Below are 19527 nucleotides of genomic sequence, written 5' to 3' on the forward strand. Positions count from 1 at the left end.
CGCGAGAGATTGATGGACGTCGCAGTCTTGCCGGTTTGAGCCAGTCGGCGCCGCCTCACCCACCCAGCCCACGTAGTTAGTTGATGGGCACAGCGCTCGCCCCGGACTCAGCCAATCATCGCCGCCGTCCTGCCGGAAGGGGCCGAACCACTGCCCCGCTCGCAGGCGGCAGTCGAAGGCCTCAGGGCGCGCCGATCTGACGGCTGCCTCGGCGGGCCAATCCAGGCCCCTGACGCTCGCGTGGAGGGCGGGACCTTCGGCGACAGGCCGACCCGCGCGCCCGGGCCAATGGGCGCCCTGGGACTGGTGGATGGATGGGCGCCCGGGCCAATCGGCGTCGCTAGCCCGCGGGTGGGCGGGGCCGGCCTCGCGGAGAGGGGGCGGGGCGTGGTTTGGTGTTGGTGGGTGGGGGGAGGGGGAGAGAAAAGAGAGGCTGAAATTTTTATATTTTTTTAAATAAACAGGAAGCGCCTGGTGAGGAAAAGATGGAGAAAAGTGGTTGAAGGAGGAAAGTCCCAGGTCTAAAGTTTATTCTAACTGATCCTGCCGTCTGTTTTATTAGGTGAGGGCGGAGGATTTAATTTATTTTTAAAAATTGTACTGTACCTCACATTGCCCCAGACTGGGCTGGAAGTAGCAAAGGCCTGAGGGACTAGGCCTCATTCACCTGGGGGTGGGCAAGGGGCAGGAGGCTCCAATGTTAACTCCAGGGGGAGTGGGAGGCAGAGGAGGGAAAGGTAAGGGGGTGAGGGCTATTGAGGGAGGATGGAGGGTGAAAGAAATTGGAAGGTTTAGTTAAGGAATGATGTGGGGGGGGTGAAGATTATTGAGGGAGGATGGGGAATGATGTGGGGGGTGAGGATTATTGGGGTAGGATGGGGAATGATGTGGGGGGTGAGGATTATTGAGGGAGGATGGGGAATGATGTGGGGGGTGAGGATTATTGAGGGAGGATGGGGAATGATGTGGGGGGTGAAGATTATTGGGGTAGGATGGAGAATGATGTGGGGGGTGAGGATTATTGAGGGAGGATGGGGAATGATGTGGGGGGTGAAGATTATTGAGGGAGGATGGAGTGGGGTAGGATGGGGAATGATGTGGGGGTGAAGATTATTGAGGGAGGATGGGGAATGAGGTGGGGGTGAAGATTATTGGGGTAGGATGGAGAATGATGGGGGTGAGGATTATTGAGGGAGGATGGAGTGGGGTAGGATGGGGAATGATGTCGGGGTGAAGATTATTGAGGGAGGATGGAGTGGGGTAGGATGGGGAATGATGTGGGGGGTGAGGATTATTGAGGGAGGATGGAGTGGGGTAGGATGGGGAATGATGTGGGGGGTGAGGATTATTGAGGGAGGATGGAGTGGGGTAGGATGGGGAATGATGTGGGGGGTGAGGATTATTGAGGGAGGATGGAGTGGGGTAGGATGGGGAATGATGTGGGGGGTGAAGATTATTGGGGTAGGATGGGGAATGATGTCGGGGGTGAGGATTATTGAGGGAGGATGGAGTGGGGTAGGGGGGGAATGATGTGGGGGGTGAGGATTATTGAGGGAGGATGGAGTGGGGTAGGATGGGGAATGATGTGTGGGGTGAAGATTATTGGGGTAGGATGGGGAATGATGTGGGGGGTGAAGATTATTGGGGTAGGATGGGGAATGATGTCGGGGGTGAGGATTATTGAGGGAGGATGGAGTGGGGTAGGGGGGGAATGATGTGGGGGGTGAGGATTATTGAGGGAGGATGGAGTGGGGTAGGATGGGGAATGATGTGTGGGGTGAAGATTATTGGGGTAGGATGGGGAATGATGTGGGGGGTGAAGATTATTGGAGTAGGATGGGGAATGATGTGGGGGGTGAAGATTATTGGAGTAGGATGGGGAATGATGTGGGAGTGAAGATTATTGAGGGAGGATGGGGAATGATGTGGGGGTGAAGATTATTGGGGTAGGATGGGGAATGATGTGGGGGATGAAGATTATTTAGGGAGGATGGGGAATGATGTGGGGGATGAAGATTATTGAGGGAGGATGGCGTGGGGTAGGATAGAGAAGGTAAAATAAATTGGAAGGTTATTATACAATGATGTTGAAGTGAGGGTTATTGAGGGGGATGGAGCGGGGTAGGAAAAGGAAGGTTATTAAGGAATGATGTGAGGGTGAAGATTATTGAGGGTGGATGGAGCGGGGTAGGATGGGGAATGATGTGAGGGTGAAGATTATTGAGGGAGGATGGAGTGGGGTAGGTAAAAGAAATGCGAAGCTTATTCAGGAATGATGTGGGGGTGAAGATTGAGGGAGGATGGAAGGACTAGAACGAGGAAGGTAAGAGATGTGGGAAGAGTATAAGGAATGATGTGGGGGTGATGATTATTGGGGGATTATGGAGGGTCTAGAATGGGGAAGGTAAAAGATCTGGGAAGCTTATTGAGGAATGATGTGGGGATGAAGATTGTTGAGGGAGGATGGAGTGGAGTAGGATGGAGAAAGTAAAAAAAAATTGGAAGGTTATTAGACAATGATGTAGAAGTGAGGGTTATTGAGGGGGGTGGAGAGGGGTAGGAAAGGGAAAGTAAAATAAATGGGAAGATTATTAAGGAATGATGTGGGGGTGAAGATTATTGAGGGAGGATGTAGTGGGGTAAGATGGGGACTGATGGGGGGTGAAGATTATTGAGGGCGGATGGAGTGGGATAGGATGGGGAATGATGTGGGGGTGAAGATTATTGAGGGAGGATGGAGTGGGGTAGGATGGGGAATGATGTGGGGGGTGAGGATTATTGGGGGAGGATGGAGTGGGGTAGGATGGGGAATGATGTGGGGGGTGAGGATTATTGAGGGAGGATCGAGAGGGGTAGGATGGGGAATGATGTGGGCGGTGAAGATTATTGAGGGAGGATGGAGTGGGGAATGATGTGGGGGTGAAGATTATTGAGGGAGGATGGAGTGGGGTAGGATGGGGAATGATGTGGGGGGGGAGGATGGAGTGGGGTACGATGGGGAATGATGTGGGGGGTGAGGATTATTGGGGGAGGATGGAGTGGGGTAGGATGGGGAATGATGTGGGGGGGTGAGGATTATTGAGGGAGGATGGAGTGGGGTGGGATGGGGAATGATGTGGGGGTGAGGATTATTGAGGGAGGATGGGGCAATAAAAGAAATGGGGTGAAGATTAGTAGGAAATAATGGGAGTTTGAAGATTACTGAGGGAGGATGGAGGGGATAGGTTGGGGTGGCACGGTGGCTCAGTGATTTGCACAGCTCCTTCACAGCACCAGGGACCCAGGTTTGATTCCCATCTCGAGCGTCTGTCTATGTGAGGGTTGCATGTTCTCCCTGTGTCTGTGTGGGTTTCCTCCCAAAATCCAGAGATGTGCAGGTTGGGTGAATTGGTCATGCTAAATTGCCCATGGTGTTAGTTGCATTGGTCAGGGCTAAATATAGGGTAGGGGAATGGGTCTGGGTGGGTTACTGTTTGCAGAGTTGGTGATTTGTTGGGTCAAAGGGCCTGTTTTCATACTGTGGGGACTCTGATCTCTTTTCAAAACAAAAGTGAAGATTATTAGGGAATGATAGGGGGGGGTGTGATGATTATTGAGGAAGTTTGGGAAAGGGAAAATAAAATGGGGAAGATTATGAGGAATTCATGAAGGTTGAAGATTATTGATGGAGGGTGTAGGACGGGGAAGGTAGAAGAAATGGGCTGAAGGTTATTAGGGAATGATGGAGAGGGTGAAGGTTATTGCGGGAGGATGGAGGGGTTAGGCTTTGGAAGATAAAAGAAACGGGGTAAAATGAGAAGATTATGGAGGAAGAGCAGATAGGTCGGTACAAGAAATGGGGGGAGATTATTTGGGAATGATAGGAGGATGGAGGCTATTGAGGAAGGAAGAGGGCTTGGATGGGAAGATAAAAGGAGTGGAAAAAAATTGGAGTCAAGATTATCAGGGAACATTGGAGAGAGTGAGAATTATTGATGTAGGAGGGAGAAGGTACAAGAAATGGGGAAGGAGTAGGTGAAGGTTATTGAGGTCGGATAGGAAAGAAAAAGAATTTGGGGAAGAATAAGGTGAAAATTATTAGGAAATGTTGGAAGGGGTGAAGGTTATTGAGGAAAGATGGGGCAGACAGGATGGGAACAGTAAGAGAAATGAGAAAGAATGTGGTGATGATGATTAGAGAATGATGGGGTGGTGAAGATTTGTTGAGGAAGGATGGGGTGAAATGTAGAGGGAAAGATGGGGAAGATAACCTAATTTTGGGGAGGGGGTGAGGAAGGATGGAAGTGAATGATTTTGTAGAGGTTCATGAAATCATGAGGGGCATTGATGGTATAAATAGACAAAGTCTTTTCACCCTAGTCCAGAACTAGAGGGGCATAGGTTTTGGGTGAGAGGGGAAAGATATAAAACGGACCCGAGGGGCAACTTTTTCACGCAGAGGGTGGTACGCGAATGGAATGAGTTGCCAAAGGTAGTGGTGGGGGCTGGTACAATTCCAGCATTTAAAAGGCATCTGGATGGGGATATGAATAGGAAGGATTTAGAGGGATATGGGCCAAGTGCTGGCAAATGGGACGAGATGACGTTAGGATATCTGGCTGGCATGGGCAAGCTAGACCCAAGGATCTGTTTCCGTGCGGTACATTTCTGTGAAAGATGAAGGAGCAGGATGGACAAGTTAAAAGAATGTGGTGGATTATTAGGGAGGAATGGGGTGGAATATTAGGGAAGATCAGGGAAGGATATGGATGAAGGTTATTGAGGAAGGGTAGGGGTGTGAAGATTATTGGGGATGGGTGGGGTAGTGGATGTGGGGTTAGGATGGGGAATGTAAATTGAGGGGAAGATGGGGTGAAGATGTTTAGGGAAGATTGCGGTGTGAAGATTATTGGGTGAGGCTGGGATAGAGAAGGCAAAAGGAAATGTGGGCAAGAAGGGGGTGAAGACTATTGGGGAAGATGGGGGAGCTAGGTAAAAGGAAATAGGGAAGGATGGGCATAAAGTGGGGGTAAAAAGAAATGGGAGAAGAATGGGGTGAAGATTATTAGGGAAGGGTAAGGCTGGAAGGAGGAGGGAGCTAGGTAAAAGGAAATGGGGGAAGGATGGCAGCAAAGGCTTTTGGGAAAGGATGGCGATGGTAAAATGAAACGGATAAAAGATGGGGGTTAAAGTAAATGTAGGTGGGATGGGGTAAAAGGAACTGTGCGAGAAGGTTCAAGATTAATAGGGAGGCCAGGATTGGGGAGTAAAGATGGTGGGGGTTAAAGATGAGGGGAGAAGCATGGGAAGGAAAGGTGAGGGGATGCATGGAGCATAAAGATGAGGTGATAAGACAATAAAGTAAGGTTGAGGGTAAGAGGAGATAGAAATCGGTGGGAAGTAGGGGTTTTGTTTATTTTTTTGGGGTGTGCTGATTTGCAGTCTTGCAAAGGAGCATCATTCCAGGAACATCAAGCAAGGTCTTCCATAGTTTGAGGAAGATAAATAGCGATTTAACTTTTTGGGAATACAGATTGTGGCCAGTGTGCAGACATTGTATGTTCTGAAGAGAGTCATTGGAGGTTTGTGTGTTTGTCTGGAACAAATCCGAGACTTCTGATGTTCTATTCTTGTGCTTTAACTACCTGGAGCCCATACTTTGGGATTCCTTTCCTAAACCCTTCTGCCTGTCAATGCCGCCTCCTTTCAGATGTTGCTTAAAATCCTCCCTGATTTCTCTGTATGTTACTTGGTGTCCTCTCTCTGTATGGTGAAGTGCCTGTTAAGGAATCCTTTTATACCCCTAAATTTCTCCGTCAACAAAAGCAGACCAGTTCAAAATGTGGTCACTTCTGTGAGATAGAAGGCAGGGCAGCCAGTTTCTCCCAGTGAGCTTCCACGAACTCTAATGTGGTGATGAACAGTTTGTCTGGATAGGAGCAACTGGGTAGGAGTTTGTTTCTGAGGGGATAAGGAATCCTTCAGAATCTTTTATGTCCACTGGAGAGGCTAGATGCTTCCAGGCTGGAAAATAGGATTACAATAGAGTCATCACTCTGTGCTCCAGCCCTCAATGATCCCATTAGAGTCCTAGAGATGTACAGCATGGAAACAGATCCTTCAGTCCAACTCATCCATGCCGACAAGATATCCCAACCCAATCTAGTCCCACCTGCCAGCACCCGGCCTATATCCCTCCAAACCCTTCCTATTCATATACCCATCCAGATGCCTCTTAAATGGTGTAACTATACCAGCCTCCACCACTTCCTCTGGCAGCTCATTCCATACGCGTACCCCCCTCTGTGTGAAAAACTTGCTCTTAGGTCTCTTTTATATCTTTCCCCTGACACCCTAAACCTATGCCCTCTAGTTCTGGACTCCCCGACCCCAGGGAAAAGACTTTGCCTATTTACCCTATCCATGTCCCTCATAATTTTGTAAACCTCTATAAGGTCACCCCTCAGCCTCCAACGCTCCAGAGAAAACAGCCCCAGCCTGTTCAGCCTCTCCCTATAGCTCACATCCTCCAACATACTTGTAAATCTTTTCTGAACCCTTTCAAATTTCACAACATCTTTCCGATAGGAAGGAGACCAGAATTGCACACAATATTCCCGCAGTGGCCTAGCCAAAGTCCTTCTAAAACTCTCCCTCCTTACTGCCACAATAGCATGTCAGGCTTTTGTGCCATCTCACAGATGAGATACAGCCTTACCCTCAGCCTGGACTGACAGTCACAACAGGCCATTTAGACAGACTTTTTTTATATTCCAATACGTACAAGGATACATCATAGAGTTGTACAGGATGGAAACAGAGCCTATGGTCCAACTTATCCACGCTGACCATGTTCCCAATCTAAACTAGTCCTGTTAAGGTTCTCGCTAATATGTTTGCCTTCTCCTGGTCCATATCTCTCCAAATCTTTCCTCTTCATGTACCTATCCAAATGTCTTTTAAAAGTTATAATCATACCCATGTCCTCTGAAAGTTCATTCCGCACACGGAATGTAAAAAGAAAGTTGCCCCTCGTATCCTTTTTTAAATCTTCTTCCTCTCACCTGAACAAAACAAAATGCCCTGTAGTTTTGTACTTCCTTTACCCTAGGGAAAAAAGACCCTTGCTATTTACCCTCATGATTTATAAACCTCGATAAGGTCACCCCTCAGCCTCCATCTATCTAGTGGGAAAAATCCCAGCTTATCCAGCCTTCCCTTCTAACCCCAACCCTCCAGTCCTGGCAACATCTTGGTAAATCTGTTCTGAATCCTCTCCAGTTTAATAATATCCTTCCTATAACAAAGTGACCAGAACTGGACACAGTAACCCAGAAGAGGCCTCTGGACGAGGGAAAGAAATATTCCATACATGCTCTGGCTGCGTGATCCTGGAGCAGATTAAAAGCAGAGAAAGTTTGGTGTGATTTGATCTTATGCATGTGGATGATGTGGGGGTGATGGTACCAGACCCGCAAGTGGTTAGAACAATCCAGAACATCTGTAATTGGCCTCAAGGCTGTGAGGTGACCTATCCTCAAAGTGAGGAAAGGGATTTCATGGGGTAGATGTGGGGTGCAAGTCAGTGCAAGGAGAATGTATGTACGAGTTACTGTCTTAGATCAACAATCAGGAATGCCCCCTCCCCGCCGCGCGCGCTCTCTCTCGCTCTCTCTCTCTCTCTCTCACACACCCCCCGACACACACTCTCTCTCTCTCTCTCTCTCTCATTACCCCTCTTCCTCCCCTGCACTCTTTCGTTTCCTGCTTCACCTCTCTCTCATTTTCTCTTCTCCCCCCCCCCCAATACTCACTCTCATTTCCCCTCCTTCCTCACCAACTGTCTCTTTTGTTTCCCCTCTTCCTCCCCACCCACTGTCTCTCATTCCCCTCCAACTCTCTCTCAATTCCCTCTTTCTCCCTGTTTGACTTGCTCTCGTTTCCCATTCTCCCTCCCCTAACTCCCTCCTTCCTCCCCCTTCTCGTCTACTCCCCTCCTCTCTCTTTGACTCTCCCTCTCTCAGTACCGCTCTTCCTCTCCTTCTGACTCTCTATCTCTCTCTTGTTCTTCCCCCCCCCCCCCCCCCCCCCCCCCCCCCCCGGTTGCTGGTTGATGTTATTTTGAAGATGGGCATGAGGCCAGTAGCTAATTTGTTCAGCCTGGTGGAAACACCCTGATCTGACCTGACCTGCTCTCTATTCCGTTCAGGTGCTGGTGTGCGACGACCTGGTGGACAGAGGGATTGCAAACCAGCTGTGTGCTTCATGGACCTGAGACTGCTTCACTCCTGTCCGGCTCCCTGTCTCACCCACTCTCACTCCACGTTTTCCTCCAGGTACCAGCCTGACCTACCCGTGTACTGTTGAGCTGCCAGCTTATCTGTGACTCCCCTGTCTGAAACGGTCCCCTCGTGTTCCCTTTGTTGCGACAGGTTGACGAACTTGGTTTGTGAAAGTGTTCTGGAAGGACATGTTTAAGGTTGGAGGGCTCGGGGTGGTCCCAGGTGCCTCGCCTGCAGGGAGACTGCAGGTACTGTGGAATTGTGACGAGCAGATGGTGCTCAGTAAGATCCCACAGACAGCCGTGCAGTAATTACCCAGACTCTCTCCTTTCAGATCAGAGAGGTGAACATTGGCCCCAGGACATTGGGGCAGAATTGTAACACAAACAGCGGAATGCTGCTGATCCTGAAACCAAAACCGAAACTGCTGGAGAAACTCAGCAGGTCTGGCAGCGTCTGTGGGGAAGAGAGAGAAATAGAGGCAGCCTTTTAGCATTCCTGCAATTTGTTCCTCTATTTCGGTCTCTGGTTAGGCCCCCACTCAGTACTGGCACTGTCAGTGTGGAGGATTGGCCTCAGCTTCGTGTCCAGTCTCTGCCTGCTGACTTGGAGGTCACGCACACCACCCGCAGTCTGGTGCGTCACGCTCCTCAATCAGCCAGTAATAACCCGCCAGGTCAAAGCTGGTCTCTGATGTAGAGAGGCGCGCTGTGTGGTGGGGCGGATGTGTGTGTATATATGGTTTTTCAGCACTAGAGCTATGTTTGAACATTGAAGTCAGATTTCCTACGTTCCCTGTCATGAACCGAGAGAGGAAGGAGTGAGGGGATGAGCTCTGAATTTTTGCACTCGCTCTCCTTGTCATTTTCACATTCACCTTTTTTTCTGCATTGTGTGGCTCACTATGTCCTGATGTGTGTACGTTGGGGAAACCACTAGTGGTTTTTATTGTTTGTATGAGTCATTCTCTCAAATGTGTGAGAGAGATACGTGCAGAATTTCTTCCGTCAACTCTCTACTTCCCTTTCATCGTGGCTTGCCTTCGATTTCAGCTCTTCGGTCAATCTTTAAGGTGGTCCCTCTAGTGCTAGATATGTTTTGGCTTGGTTTTCTCAGTTTGAAATCTCTTGTTGAAGGTTGTTTGTCTGTAGTAAGACTATGGGCAGTTTGTGTAATAGACAGCGTGTTGTACTGAGTGCTTGTGATAGTGTGTGTGGGAGGCACTGAGAGATTGTACATAAAGAACACAAAGGTTCGATTTCTCCCAAACGTTCCTGGCACCCACCGCAATGCCCCTTCCACTACTAGGCCCAGTGTTACCGATCACTTTTCACAGGACGGTCCTAGTATCCTGGGAACAAGTCTGCTAAACCCTTGATGCACTTCCTCTCTCGCAATAATGTCCTCCCTGAGATAAGGAGTGCAGAACTGCACACACTGTATTCCAGGTGTGGTCTAACCAAGCTCCTGGACAATTGAAGCAAGACTTCACGACTCCTGTACTCAAACTCTCTCACAATAAAGGCTAGCGTTCCAGCAGGCTTCCTGACAGCTTGCTTCACCTGAACATTGGCCTTCAGTGACTTATTGACAAGGACCCCTTGGTCTCGCTGTGCGTTTCCACTTCCCATTTAAAAAATACTCCACACATCTGTTTGTCTCCGAAGAGGATCACCTCACATTTTCCACATTATATAGCATCTGTCTCATGCCTCTCCATTCACAAAGCCTGTCCAAATCCTCCCGAAGCTGCCTCCCTCACAACACGCTTTCCCACTCAGTTTTGTAGCATCTGAAAATTGAGAAATATTGCATTTTGGCCCTACCTCCAAGTCACTGATATTTATTGTTAACAGCTGTGGACCAGATACTGATCCTTGTGATCCCCCATTAGTCAGAACCTTCCAACATGACCATGACCCTACTCCGTGCTTCTCTGAGTTAATCAATTATCTCCTATCTCCTACGTGCTTTAATTTTTCTGACTAGTCTCATGAGGGGGTATATCAAAAGGCTTCTGAAAATCTAAGCAGATCACGTCCACTGGCTCCTCTTTATCATCCATAATTTCAAGATCATCAAACATTCACAAAATCCATGCTGATTGAGTCCAAAAGGATTGTTATTATCAGAATGTCTATTTATCAAATCCTTGATACATTAGCACGAGGGACATGCTGGAATGTAAGGTCGAAGGGTCTGCAGCTCCCTGTTTCTCTAATTCCCTTGTAAGTTAGCTTTTATTTACATCATGGCCCATCCCTGGTTGCCCTCTAGAAGATGGTGACGAGCAATCCTCTCCATTCACTGAAATCCACATGCTATAGAGACACCCATGATGCTGTTAAAGAAGGGGGTTGTGGGATGTTGAAAGAAGAGTGATATATTTCCAAGTCGGGATGGAGGGGACCTTGCAGCTGTATCTGCTGCCCTTGGCCTTCTGGATGCAGTGGTTTGGAAGCTGCTATCTAAGGAACCTCTGTAAATTTCTGCCCTGCATCTTGTAGATGGCACACACTGCTGCGACTGAGCGTCACTGGTGGAGGGAGTAGATGCTTGTGAATGTGGTGCCAGTGATACAGGCTGCTTTGTCCTGGATGGTGTCAAGCTTCTGCAGTTTTGTGCAGTTACAACATTTAAAAGGCATGAATATGAAGGGGTTTAGCGGGATATGGGCCAAATGCTGGCAAGTGGGACTAAATTTATTTAGGATCTCTGATCGGCGTGGATGAGTTGGACCGAAGGCTCTGTTTCCATGCTGTACAACTCTATTGTTGGAGTCGCACCCATCCAGTCAGGTGTGGTGGAGTGCATCCCGATCCTGACTTGTGCCGCGTCAATGGTGGGACAGGCTTTGGGGAATCAGGAGGTTAGTTACTCCGAACAGATTTCACGGCCTCTGACCAAGTGGCATTACGTTAGTTACCTCCCAATCCGCAGGAATCATGTAGGAATCAATCACCTTTGGGAGATAATTATCAATGCATCAACTATCTCTATGGCCATCACTATCAGCAATTTGAATTGAATTGAATTTATTGTCATGTGTACTGAGGCACAGTCTTGTGAGCAATACAGGCAGATCGCAAGAATTAAGTAGCATAGATAGTAAATGATGGGTAAACAAAAACACAGGGACAGGCGAATGTTAACAGTTTGTGAGTCCATTCAGTATGGTGGGCTGAGTTCACCACTCTCTGTAGCCATCTCCGATCTTGAATGGTACAGTTGCCATACCAGGCAGTGATACATCCAGACAGAATGCTCTCGATGGCACACCTATAAAAGTTGGCAAGGGTATTCGCCGTCATGCCAAATGTCCTCAGCTGCCAGTGGAAGAAGAGACGTTGTCAGGCCTATGTAATCAGTGTGTCCACATGAAGAATCCAAGAAAGCTTATTGTGGATGACCACTCCCAGGTGCTTGACACTCTCCACTCATTCCACTCTGTGCTGTTAACGTGTAGGGGGGCATGAGTAACATCCCGCTGAAAGTCAATAATGAGTTCCTTGGTTTTGCCAACATTGAGAGCTAGGTTGTTCCCAGTGCACCATTTTACCAGGTCTTCCACCTACCAACTGTAGTCTGTTTCATGCCATCAGGTCTAAAGATTTTATCAATTATCAGCTTGATTGATTTCTTCAATATGGTCTTCTTTCTTGCACTAATTTCCTTTAACCACCTCATTCTCCCTAGCTGACATCGTTTTACCAGGCTCTCGGGCTCCCCTCTCATTCGAGAGAGAGCAAGCAAGAGAGATAACTTTGTGTTGATTTAACCTGAGGGACACCACAATTCAGCTGAGGGGGGAGACTGACAACAGCTCTCCACGGTAACCTCAGCTGGTGTGGGAATTGAATCCACTCTGCGCCGTGACCCAGCCATCCGGCCTGCCGAGCTGAGGGGTCGGTTTAAACTGACACCTGTCGTCTGTCTGTCTGTCTCTCTCTCGCTCTGTCTGTCTGCCTCTCTCTCGCTCTGTCTGTCTGCCTCTCTCCCGCTCTGTCTGTCTGCCTCTCTCTCGCTCTGTCTGTCTGCCTCTCTCTCGCTCTGTCTGTCTGCCTCTCTCTCGCTCTGTCTATCTGCCTCTCTCTCGCTCTGTCTGTCTGCCTCTCTCTCGCTCTGTCTGTCTGCCTCTCTCTCTCTCGCTCTGTCTGTCTGCCTCTCTCTCTCTCGCTCTGTCTGTCTGCCTCTCTCTCTCTCGCTCTGTCTGTCTGCCTCTCTCTCTCTCTCGCTCTGTCTGTCTGCCTCTCTCTCTCTCGCTCTGTCTGTCTGCCTCTCTCTCTCTCGCTCTGGCTCTGTCTCTGACTCCCTCCCTCCCCCTCTCTCCCCAGTGAGAGAGGAGCCCTATGGTTTGCTATGATTATGGTGACTTTATCTTCCCTAACTATTTGGGTCTCCAGTTCTGGAAGATTACACAGGAGCCACGATTATCCGGTATGCAATTATCCGAATTTTGGATTATCCAAAATGCTTGGCTAAACTGTTGTCCGAACAAAATACTCCCTGCCTGAGGTGTTCAGGTAATCGAGGTTCCTTGGTACTTGCATTTTCCTTGGTGAAAGCAGGCAGAAAGTAATCATTTTCTGCGTTATAAACTGTGCCTGTAATAAGCCAGTATTGGAACAAGAGGTTAATGAAAGCAAGCTGACTGGAGTCCCAGTGTCGATACCAGTCTTAACCTCTGAGACTAGCTCTAGGGAAGTAAGTTTGCCAGGTTCATGAAGTGCCTGTGCTCTAACTATAAACCAGACTGACTGCAAACTGGTCCTGGCCTAGGGCCAGCCCTTTCTGACAGTCACCCAAGAGCTGCAGCAAACCTACACCATCGCATCAGCCCTGGTCAAAAAGCAACCCCCGAACCAACCGATCCCAATCTTGTTGGGCTGCACTTGGGATTCTTGGAGTAGCTCTCCACAGAACCATAGACTCCTACATCGCAGAAGAGACCCTACATCCCATTGTGGCTGCCTATCGAAGCTCTAAATCAACTCCAGTCCCATTTTTCCACCACCGTTTTGAATGTTATGTCACTTCAGATGCTCATCCAAGTGCCTTTCCCAGGGTGAGGGGTTTCCCACCTCAACCACCCTCCCAGGCAGTGCAGTTCAGAGCTCACTGGAGTCAGTGTAGTCATTTCAGAGTGTCAGCAACATTTTCTGTTCTCATTTCTGTCCTCTGAACTAAGGGACACTTTTTAATGAGGGGCTGTCCTTTTAGTCCAACGATATGGGGACTTTTCCCTTCTGACTGTACAAGACGTTTGTGAGACCACATTCAGGATACAGTGTACAGCACTGGTCACCCTGCTACAGATCGAAAGTTACTAAACTGGAAAAAGTGCCAAAGGATGTCAGTAACCGGGGAGGGGGGATACATGGGCCTTCTGGTGCAGAGGTAGAGACACTGCACCAAAAAGCACCTGCCCCCCCCACCCTCCCTTCCCGGTTATTGACCTTCAACTGAGGAGAACAGTGCCTTTCAATCCTGCGCAGCCCCAGGTTTGTCCTTTTTGAGACCAGGGAGTGAGCCTGGAACAGGTTTTGTTAGCTTGGTGTGTCTGCCTGGCTATGTGTAGCAGTGCTGTCCCACTGGCTGTTTCTGTGTTCGTAGCTGCATGGAGCAGAGGAAGTGTCTGACGGTTTGTGGTCACCGTGATCCAGGAAGGACTGTGTGGTGAGCTGCGACTGTCAGAGAGCGGGGGGGGGGGGAGGGGGCTCCGGACAGGCCCTGGCGAGCTGGGCTGGATCACCCTGCGCTTCTGAGCACGAGGAGGCATGATGCCCGCTCATTGACCAAGAGACAGACCCTTGAGTGTCACTTGGCGTGCAGCCTTTCGGTTGCCGTGCCTTTTCCTTCCGCACAGCAGAGGAACAGTGTGTACAGAGTCAGCATCACATGAGAATTAATGGCCTGCCTGCAGTTTACCTGCTGATGTTACAACCTCCCCCCACACGCAAAAACAAGCTTTTTAACTCTTTGCTGTCTGTGCTTAGTGTTTCATGCTGTCTTCCCCCACCCTCCCAGATTGTTACTGAAAGAGAAATTGTAATTGATATGTTTTTGATGCAAGTGTTGTATTGCCTGCAGTGTGCCCATGTGTGGAAAGCACTAATGCTGTATCTGTGCTTGATGGAGCACCCCGAGACTGTGCCCCTGAATGTAGGACAGGCCATTCCCCCAGACCCTGGCATTGTGGCCTGCACTGACTGGAGGTGCTGATTGTTGTCAGTGTCAGACTGCAATCCTTCCACTCAGTATCATTGTTTTCTTTAGCAATACAGTGTCTCGGGAATTGCATCAGATCTCCATGCACATGCATTCTCTCTCTGTCTCTCTCTCTCTCTGTCTCTCTCTCTCTCTGTCTCTCTCTCTCTCTGTCTCTCTCTCTCTCTGTCTGTCTCTCTCTCTCTCTGTCTCTCTGTCTCTCTCTCTCTGTCTCTCTCTCTCTGTGTCTCTCTCTCTCTGTGTCTGTCCCTCTCGGTCCCTCTCGGTCTCGGTCTCTCTCTCTCTCTCTCGGACTCTCTCTGTCTCTCTCTCTGACTGTCTCTGTCTCTGTCTCTCTCTCTGACTGTCTCACACTCAAACTCTATCCATCTGTCCCGTATGCAAACACTCACTTTCAGTCACACACCACCACACCTGTGTCTCTTTCTCACACCCTCTCTTATTCTCGCTCTTTTTCTTGCTATCTCACTTGCACCCTCTCTCCACTCTGATGTTCCCATACACCTGCTGGAAGATGCTCTGGAGAATTCCTGTAGTGCACCTTCTAGACAGCACACACTGCGACTGAGTGTTCATGGATGTGGTACAAATCAAGTAGGCTGCTTTGTACGAGACAGTGTTGAATTTCTTGCGTTGTTGCAGCTGCACTGGGGAGTAGAGAGTATTCCATCACACTCTTGACTGAGACGCATAGAGGTGTACAGCACAGAAACAGACCCTTCAGTCCAACTTGTCCATGCTGACCAGATATCCTATATAAATCTAGTTCCATTTGCCAGCACTTGGCCCATATACCTCTAAACCCTTCCTGTTTATAAACCCATCCAGATGCCTTTTAGATGTTATAATTGTACCAGCCTCCACCACTTCCTCTGGCAGCTCATTCCATACACACACCACCCTCTGTGAGAAAATATTGCCCCTTAGGTCCCTTTTAAATCTTTCTCCTCCTGACTTAAACCTATGCTGTCTAGATTTGGAACCCCCTACCCTGAGAGGAAGACCTTGTCTATTTATCCTATCCATGCCCCTCAGGATTTTATAAACTTCTGTAAAGTCACTCCTTACCCTCCGATGCTGCAGGGAAAACCGCCCCAGCCTATTCACCCTCTCCCTATAGCTCAAGCCCTCCAACCCTGGCAACATCCTTGTAAATCTTTTCTGCACTATTTCAAGTTTCACAACATCCTTCCTATAGCAGGGAGACCCGAATTGCACTCAATATTCCAACAGTGGCTGAACCTATGTCCTGTACAGCCGCAATATGACCTCACAACTCCTGTACTCAATGCACTGACCACTAAAGGCAAGCATACCATACACTGCCTTCTGTATCCTGTCTGCCTGCGACTCCACCTTCAAGGAACTATGAACCTGCACCCCAAGGTCTCATTGTACAGCAACACTCCTTATCGCAGTATCATTAAGTGCACAGCCCTGCCCTGGTTTGCCTTGCCAAACTGCAGCACCTCACATTTATCTAAATTAAACTCCATCTGCTGCTCTTTGGCCCATCTGATCAAGATCCCATTATATTCAAGGTAACCTTCTTTGCTGTCCACTACAGTTCCAATTTGGGTGTCATGTGCACACTTAGTAACCGTACCTCCTCTGTTCACATCCAAATCATTTATATAAATGACAAAAAGAAGTGGACCCAGCACTGATCCTTGTGGTACACTGCCTGGTCACAGGCCTCCAGTCTGAACAACAACCCTCTACCACCACCCCCTGTTTGTACTTTCAAACCAATTTTGTAGCCAAGTGGTTAGATGAGATTAGATTCCCTACGGTATCGAAACAGGTCCTTCGGCCCAACAAGTTTGCACTGATTCTCCAAAGAGTAACCCACCCTGACCCATTCCCCTACCCTATATTCACACTATGGGGAATTTAACATGGCGAATTCACTTGACCTGCACATCTTTTTTGGATTGTGGGAGGAAATCGGAGCACCCGGAGGAAACCCACGCAGACCCAGAGAGAATGTGCAAACCCCACACGGACAGTTGCCCGAGGTTGGAATCGAACCTGGGTCCCTGGCGCTGTGAGGCTGCAGTGCTGACAACTGAGCCACCTTGCTGCCCATTGGCTCACCCTGGATCCCATATAATCTAACCTTACTAACCAGTCTACCATGAGGAACCTTGGTGAATGCCTTGCTCAAGTCCATACAAATGATGTCGGTTGCTCTGCCTTCATCAATCTTCTTTTGTGTCATTTCTTTTTTAAGAAAAGCTAGTCAAGTTAGTGAGACACAATTTCCCATGCACAAAACCATGTTGACTCTCCCTAATCAAATACGTGCACATCCTGTCCCTCAGAATCCCTGCCAACAACCTACCCATCACTGACATAAGGCTAACCGGTCTATAGTTCCCTGGCTTTTCCTTTCCACATTAGCCAATCTCCAGTCTTCCGGCACCACAACTGTGGCTGACGGTGATGCAACTGTCTCACCCAGCAGTCACTTCCCTTAGCTTCTCACAAAGTTACAGGGGGCACCTGATCAGGTCCTGGGGATTTATCCACCTTTGAGATATAAGACATCTCACTATAGTACGCTCCCAGTAAGGTAATCATCCCTCTCTTATTTCTCAGTTCCACCCAAATAACTTCATTCGACATACTGCCAGGAATCTCCTCCATTAAGTGCAGCCATAATGTTATCCCCAACCAAAGACGTTACTCCCCCTCCTGTCTCGCATCCCTTTCTAGCTTTCCTTTTGCATCTCTCTGTCAGTCCCTGAGCCAGGTTTCTGTAATAGCTGTGATATCTCAGGCCCATATTCCAAAACATGTGCAGAGTTCATCTTCCTTACCTATCAGGTCATTTACATTGAAATAAATGCAGTTCAATTTAGCAGTCTTGCCTCGTTCTCTGCCTTGCACTTGCTTTCCTAGACTATTTGACTTGCTCCTCTTCTCGACTGTACCGGCCTCAGACTGATCTCTTTTCTGACTATCCCTTTGGGCCTCCCTTTGCTAGCTAAAGCCTCCTGAGTAGCAACTCTCCCCACCAGGGTATGGGACCCCTTCCAGGTCAGGTGCACTAACACAGGTCACTTCTACCCAGAAGAGGGTCAAATGATCCAAAAATGTGAATCCTTCCCTGCTGCACCAGGTCCTCAGCAACGCATTCATCTGCTCTTGATTTGATTTATTACTGAGGTACAGTGAACAGTGTGGTCTTGCTTCACCAGCAGACAGTACTACATCAGGATAACAGGGTAACAGTTCAGAGAGTGCAGGATGTGGCATCACAGCTGCTGAGAAGGTGCAGAGAGAAACCGAGAACAACGTTACTATTAAAGATGTCCATTCAAATGTTTGATAACGTGCCCTGTCGATGGTGGGCAGGCATTAAGAAAACAGGAAATGAGGTTTTGTTGCAGGATTCCCAGCCTCTGACCAGTTCTTTTGAGCCCTGTGTTTCTCTGGCTAATGCAATTCGGGTTTGATAAGCTGGTAGTAGGGGATTCAGTGATGGCAACGCCATCAAATGTCACGGGTTGGTGGCTAGATTCTCTCTGACCTGAGATAGTCATTTCCGGGCACTTGTTATTGCCACACTTTTCAGCCTACCCCTGCATATTAGATTAGATCAGATTCCCAACAGTCTGGAAACAGGCCCTTCAGCCCAACAAGTCCACACCTACCCTCCGAAGAGTAACCCACCCATTCCCCTACATTTACCCCTGATTAACGGGCAATTTAGCACAGTCAATTCACCTGACCTGCACATCTTTGGATTGTGGGAGGAAACCGGAGCAAACCCACGCAGATACAGGAAGAATGTGCAAACTCTACACAGACAGTTGCCCGAGGCTGGAATCAAACCCGTGTCCCTGGCATTGAGAGGTAGCAGTGCTAATTACTGAGCCACCTGTGTGCTGCCTATGTTGTGCAGGCCTTGGTGCATTGAGGTACGGATTGCTCCAGTATCTGTTGAGGCTGGTGCTCAGTGGGTTAATGCTAATTATGTTGTTTTGGTTGATGTGCAGCCTTCTGTGGAATGTTTTTGAAGTCTGGAACCTTCACTTGTTCCACACTCTCTCGAGTTCAAAGCTGCAGCCTGGGGCATTTTCATTTCGAATCTGTCCCCTGAGCTCCGGTTTCAGCCTTCAGAAATGAAGCTAGAGTTAGCATTCCCCCAGAGCATCCCCCCTTTGCAATTTTCTAATCCCACTCCCCAGCCCATACCCATACTCCCTACACATTCACAGACAAGATGTCAGTCTGAAACCCCTCAGAACGCCCCCAAACCTGGATAGATGTGAGAGGCCTCATGAGACCCTTAGTCTTTTTTTACTCATTCACAGTGTCCCTGACTGGGGCACCATATATTGGGCAGATAAGAATCAACAGCATTGCCGTGGGTCAGGAGTCACAGACCCACAGACCAAGTAAGGATGGCAGTTTCCTTCCCTCAAGGACATTAGTGAACCAGATGGGTTTTTCCAACAATTGTCAATAGATTCATGGTCATCACTAGACTTTTTTTTAAATTGGATGTTGGGATTCCAGTCCATGACTGTTTGAAAGTGGCCACGGAGATCGATAGGGTGGGAAAGAAGGTGGGTGGCACACTTGCCTTTATTGGTCGGGGAATTGAGCACAAGGGTCAGGATGTCATGTTGCAGCTTTCTCAGACTTTGGTTAGAGTATCGCGTTCAGTTCTGGTCCCCACATTGCAGGGAGGATGGGGAGGGTACTGCAGAGCTTTACCAGGATGCTGCCTGGATTAGAGGGTATGAGCTATAAGGAGAGGCTGGAAAAACTCAGGTTTTTCCAGAAACAGAAGCGTCTGTTTCCGTGCTGTACATCTCTATGACTCTATGACATGGATATGAAAGGAATGGAGGGGTATGGACCAAGGGCAGACAGAAGGGTGTAGTTTAATTTGGCATTGTGTTCAGTACAGCATTGTGGGCTGTCCAGTCCTATGTTTTAATTCACATTCCACCATCTGCCGTGGCAGGATTTGAACCCAAGTCCCAATAACGTTAGCTAAGTTTCGGGATTAGTAGCCTAGCGA

General features: G+C 48.7%; 1 protein-coding gene across 1 annotated transcript in view; it reads left to right on the top strand.

The window, feature by feature from the left end:
* Nucleotides 1-415: 415 nt before the first annotated feature.
* LOC132805623 (zinc finger protein 687-like) overlaps nt 416-19527 on the top strand; it is a 69608-nt gene continuing 50496 nt past the window's right edge. The window contains exons 1-2 of the mRNA XM_060820797.1: nt 416-562; nt 8189-8315. The gene's annotated coding sequence lies outside the window, so the exon portion shown is untranslated. The remainder of the gene's footprint in view (nt 563-8188; nt 8316-19527) is intronic.

Source organism: Hemiscyllium ocellatum, chromosome 50 (genome assembly GCF_020745735.1).
Source record: "Hemiscyllium ocellatum isolate sHemOce1 chromosome 50, sHemOce1.pat.X.cur, whole genome shotgun sequence".
In the NCBI taxonomy this organism is placed as follows: Eukaryota; Metazoa; Chordata; class Chondrichthyes; order Orectolobiformes; family Hemiscylliidae; genus Hemiscyllium; species Hemiscyllium ocellatum.